The sequence below is a fragment of the Triticum dicoccoides genome, chromosome 3B, assembly GCF_002162155.2.
Source record: "Triticum dicoccoides isolate Atlit2015 ecotype Zavitan chromosome 3B, WEW_v2.0, whole genome shotgun sequence".
Classification (NCBI taxonomy): Eukaryota; Viridiplantae; Streptophyta; class Magnoliopsida; order Poales; family Poaceae; genus Triticum; species Triticum dicoccoides.
Window position 1 is genome coordinate 858910151 of NC_041385.1, and position 6000 is coordinate 858916150.

The window sequence follows — 6000 nt, forward strand, 5'->3', positions numbered from 1 at the left end:
TTTGTCTGAACTAAAATGGGCAAAAACATGATATATCATTGATCGGTTTGAATAATATACAATCTAACAATACATGTCGAAGTTGAGAAGAGATCCAAACCTATGGAAAATTCAGGAGCTACGGCACTGGTTGGTCGAGTCGTTCGCGCGGTCACGCCTGATGTTGCCGCCACTGCCAAGAAGGGTAACCCCGGTGATGCGAAATGCCACAACCAACACCCACGGTGGCGCCTAGTGATGTGAACCATCACAACTGACAGGAATCGATTGCAAGATGCAGGGGAAGGTGGAGATGGGGGCAAGCATGGAGCCAGAGAGGTTGCCAGGCATGGTGAGAACGATGGCGCAAGCAATCAATTAGGATTTGTTCAGCATAACCGTGACTGCGTGATTAACATTTTGGTGGGCAGCTTGATACGCCTTTGTCGTATCTACTTTTCCTAACGCTTTTGCTCTTGTTTTGTACTCTAATTTGCATGATTTGAATGAAACTAACCCGAACTGACGATCATTTCAGCAGAACTACCATGGTGTTGTTTTTGTGCAGAAATAAAACTTCTCGGATTTGTACGAAACTTTTTGGAGATTTATTTTAGAATAAATAAAAAATACTGGAACCAAGAACCACCGGAGAGATTGCCCTGGCTGGCCACGATACACCAGGGCGCGCCACCCCCTCCAAGCGCACCCTGGCGGGTTGTGGGGCCCTTGTGGCCCCCCGAACCCTAATTCCAACACTATAAATTCCTGTTTTTGGAGAAAAATAGGAGAGGAAGTTTCATCGCGTTTCACGATACGGAGCCGCCTCCGCCTCTTGTTTTCCATCGGGAGGCCAGATCTGAAGCCCGTTTGGGGCTCCGTAGAGGGGAATCTTCGGTCTTTGTCATCACCAACCCTCCTTCATCACCAATTCCATGATCCTCCCCACCGGGAGTGAGTAATTCCTTCGTAGGCTTGCTGGTCGGTGAGGGGTTGGATGTAATCGAGTTAATTTTGTTAGGGTTTGATCCCTAGTATCCACTATGTTCTGAGATTGATGTTGCTATGACTTTGCTATGCTTAATGCTTCTCACTAGGGCCCGAGTGCCATGATTTCAGATCTGAACCGTTTAAGTTTTGACCATTATATCTATGTTCTAGATCCAATCTTGCAAGTCATATGCACCTATTACGTGTTATGATCCGTAAACCCCAGTGTGACAGTAATTGGGATACTTTCCGGTGATGATCGTAGTTTGAGGAGTTCATGTATTCACTATGTGTTAATGCTTTGTTCCGGTTCTCTATTAAAAGGAGGCCTTAATATCCCTTAGTTTCCTTATGGACCCTGCTGCCACGGGAGGGTAGGACAAAAGATGTCATGCAAGTTCTTTTCCATAAGCACGTATGACTATTTACGGAATACATGCCTACATTATATTATGAACTGGAGCTAGTTCTGTGTCACCCTAGGTTATGACTGTTATATGATGAATATCATCCAATGAATTCACCGATCCAATGCCTATGAGTTTTCCATATATTGCTCTTGCTGAGTTACTATTGCTATTGCTACTGTTACAACTGCTACAAAATTCTTACTGCTGGTACCCTTACCATTGCTACTGGTATCACTTCTATCAAAACTATCATACTACTATGTTACTGATCACTTTGTTGCAGATACTTAATCTCCAGGTGTGGTTGAATTGACAACTCAATTGCTAATACTTGCAAATATTCTTTGGCTCCCTTGTGTTGAATCTATAAATTTGGGTTGAATACTCTATCCTCGAAAAATTATTGCGATTCCCTATACTTGTGGGTTATCACAGCTCCCATCCTTAATTACTGGGCGCATGGATTGGAGAAAGAGAAAAATATTTTTGACCGTGTGATTGAAACATAGTCGATGGTACATGACTGGTCAGACAAATAGAAAAGATCAAACGTGGGAGGGATAGAGTTTCCCATTAACTTTTGTCTCGATTACGATTACTGTTGGTGGCCTTGTATAGATGCAAAATGTATTTTTCATAGTGGCCTTGTATAAGTAAATGGAGGGAGTATTTAGATTTACATCGTGTTTTATGGTTTTTAAATAATATGGTCCACAAGTACTAGTAGATATGTGGTGTGGTTATATTGAAGGTAAGAGGGAGAAGAATGCTTCAATCTTCATCCAATGCCTTGGGGAGGTAACAATAATTTTATTAGAATCTACCACGTGTGCTTTTTTTACACATTGATTCTTATCAAATCTTTAGATGGATATTTGGAATAAAAAGTTGTTTTTAGTGAACTTAACTTTCAAATGCTTATCCTTAAATAAAACTGGCGAGGAGGGTGTCACTTTTGTTGCTAGGTGCCATGGTAGGGGGCGCTATCCGCGAGACATGGGGTCTCCACCATTGGATGAGGGAATGTGGGTGTTGGGGATCGGCTTGGACGGGAACAATCCGTGGGAGGGGCATGATGCGTGTGAGAACAATCTCCACTGTTTGGAAGGTCTAAGTAGTTGGGATCAACTTAGGGGTGCAAGCAATGTGACCTACGGTCTCCCTCATTGGATATGGAAGGTGCAAGTGGCTACGATCAGCTCTTGCTTAGTTTCTTTTATTTCTGTTCCTATAGAAATGAATTCACCATCGTCGGAGGAAGGTCCAAGTGGGATGTTTCAGGGGGAGGGGCATGATCTGTAGGAGGGCCCGGTCGGCTAATCATTGTGCAAGTATATTTTGTCTTGTGTCTCGTTTCATTTCTTTGGCAAACAAATTTTGAAAATTGGGCGTCATGGTTCTGAAAAATGTTGCATTAACATGTCTGCAAGTTTTAACTTTTGGCTTTGCTCTCAAATAGTGGAATGGACACTATTTTAGCTCCACACAAACACTTTTCACACAACGGACATTCTCTTCCATTTTCATCTCTGCTAAGCCATATGACATACACTTGTGAATATAAATCTAACTTGTGCAACTCAGCTTTTATAGGGGGGTAGGGGGCTTCACAGGAGGGGGCATGATTGATGATCCACTTCACATGGCACGACCAATGTTGGATTGGGGAGTGGCAAGTGACATGAGTCAGTTTGAATGGGCACAATCCGTGTGAGGGCCAAGGTCGACCAAACGACCGTCGTTGTAATTTTCCATCATCAAAAAGAAAAGGCACAGATACATTACTTCATTTCAGTATGAGGATCCAAGCCAAGCAAAAACTCGTAAGGTAAACAAATGGCAGAGATGTGTTATTCTTGGATTCTGTTTGAAGTTGTTATGCTAGTGCATGTTGGCCTTCTTGGAGAACAACACAGAGTGGATGTTGGGCAACACGACAGTGTGGGCGATGGTGATGCCGTCAAGCAGGTTGGAAAGCTCCTTGTCGCTGCGAGTGGTGAGAAGCAGGTGGGGCGGCATGATGTGGGTCTTGTTGTCCTTGGCCGCATTGCCCACCAACTCCAGCATCTCTAGTTTAAGGAGAACACCGAGACGAGATCAGTTACCACTTTGTTGAGCATGAAAAGAACATGAATGTACGAGATCGGCCGTTGGTTGGTTACCTCGGCAACAAGGTATTCGAGGACGGCGGCGAGGTGGGTGGGGGCGCCGGAGCCGACGCGGTCCGCGTAGCAGTCCTTCTTGACATAGCGCCTGATGCGGCCGACGGGAAACTAGAGTCCAGCCTTCATGGACCGGGTCACCACCTTCTTTCGCTCGCCGCTCTTCCTCTTGACCATCTGCCCTCCTTCTTCGGCGAACTTGAATCTCTCGAAATGTGGGTGCCGACGCTGGTGGAAGTGAAACGAGGGCACCGCTTATATATGGGGAGGTGCTCCGTAGTAAGGGGAGCGATTCGCATGACGTGCGGTCACCACCGTAGGATCTGGGAGGGCGGGCGGCAGGGAACGACTCGGAGGGGCACGATCCGCGGGAGAGGGTGTGATCTGTGTGACCAGTGCTCTCCGCCGTCGGATCTAGAAGGTGCAAGCGGCTAGGATCGGCTCAACCAGTGCAATCCATGTCACCAACGGTCTTTGCCATTGGGTCTGCAAGATTCATGTACAACTATGCTTTTCTTTAAAAATCTCACTATAAAATATGAGAAAATAACGAAGAGGGATTAAATAAAAATCAAAAATAGAAACAAATGAAATGTGAAAATGAAATATGAAATAAAACTTGAAGTAATAATGGAAAAAAATGATGAAAAATTATAGAAAAAACACAACCGCGTGGAAGGTTCTAAAAGCAGTTCGCAGCTTTCCATCGACCGGCGCGCCTATGTGCCGCCAGTTGTGAGTCCTACCGAGGCTCACCTACAGGGAGCACATGTTGGGCCTGCCCAGTAACCGCGCCATATTTGACATCATGTTTTTTTGCTTTTTCTTCCGTTTATTATTCATATTGTTTATATCCTTTTTTTGCTATTCTAATTTCTTCATATATTCATGCATACAATTTTTTAAAATTCTATATAAAAATGCTAATCATGTGTATAATTTTTTTGTGAAATTAATAAAACATCAAACGTTTAAAAAAATCTACATGCACTTAAACATTTCGTATAATTCTAAAAAATGTAAGTTACATTTATAAAAAATGTTCACGGATTTCAAAAATGTGTTTGTGACATCTTCATAAAAAAGTATACGTGATGTTAAAAAATGTATAGCACCATTAAAAATTGTACATGAAATTTGTCTTCATTCTGAACAAACTGCAACAACAGTTGTGTGGCTGAGTAGGAAGCAAACATGATCCATCATAGGCACGAGACCTTTATCCGAGGGACACATTATTAGGCTCCATTAGGCATACATTATTTTTAGAAGGGAACCATTTGCAGTTGCCCCCTAAAAGATTTTAGCTAGGTTAGAATAGCTTTGCCTTGCTTTTTGCCCAGTTTTCACTGGGCCTGTGCTCTGCCTTGTCTTGGATGTGAGTTTCTAAAAAGAAAGAGGGAACCATCTGTTGGTATATGGCATTAATTGATAGCGGGGGAAATAACTGGACTGAATATGCTTATGGCATCTAGCAGATACGTTATTACATTCATTTTGTAGTGGGCTATGGTGCTGTATAACTGCACCGTTAGCGAAAATTTGATATTGGTTGCACTATAAGTATTAATTGTACTAGATGTTATATGAGAAGGAGATATTTCTGCATTATGATCCAGTAGAAGACTGTCATTACACAACACAAGATGTGAAGAATTAATCTGTAGTTGTGACAATAGATAAGGGACAACCGGATTTGCCGGCGGATGCGCATTATGGGAAAAATGGTAAACAAAGTTTATGTTTAGAAAAAAAATGGGAAACGACATTACTTCTTTTCTTGGTATGATAATCCAAGCTAAGCAAAAACTCGTAAGGTAAACAATTGGCAGAGATATATTATTGTTGGATTCTGTTTGAAGTTGATATGCTAGTGCATGTTGGCCCTCTTGTAGAACAACACAGAGTGGATGTCGGGCAACATGCCATTGTGGCGATGGTGATGCTGTCAAGCAGCTTGGAGAGCTCCTCGTCGTTGCAAGTGGCGAGTAGCAGGTGGCACGGCATGATGTTGGTCTTCTTGTTGTCCTTGGGCGCATTGCCCGCCAAGTCCAGCATCTATGATTTAAAGAGAACACCGAGACGAGATCAGTTACCACTATGTTGAGCATGAAAAGAACATGAATGTAGGAGGTTGGTCGTTGGTTGGTTACCTCAGCAGAAAGGTAACCGAGGGTGGTGGCAAGGTAGACGGGTGCGCGATACGTCTCCAACGTATCTATAGTTTTTTATTGTTCCATGCTATTATATTATCCATCTAGAATGTTTTATATGCGTTTATATGCTATTTTATATGATTTTTGAGACTAACCTATTAACCTAGAGCCCAGTGCCAGTTTCTGTTTTTTCCTTATTTTTGAGTTTTACAGAAAAGGAATAGCAAACGGAGTCCAACTGACGTGCCAATTTTTGACGATTTTTTGTGGACCAAAAGAAGCCCCTGGAGTGAAAGAGTTGGG

At 42.9% G+C, this 6000-nt stretch overlaps 2 pseudogenes; both read right to left on the reverse strand.

Moving 5' to 3' along the window:
• Positions 1-3260: 3260 nt before the first annotated feature.
• LOC119282734 lies at positions 3261-3718 on the reverse strand (annotated as a pseudogene).
• A 1693-nt stretch (positions 3719-5411) lies between these two features.
• Positions 5412-6000, reverse strand: part of LOC119280342 — a 2448-nt pseudogene continuing 1859 nt past the window's right edge.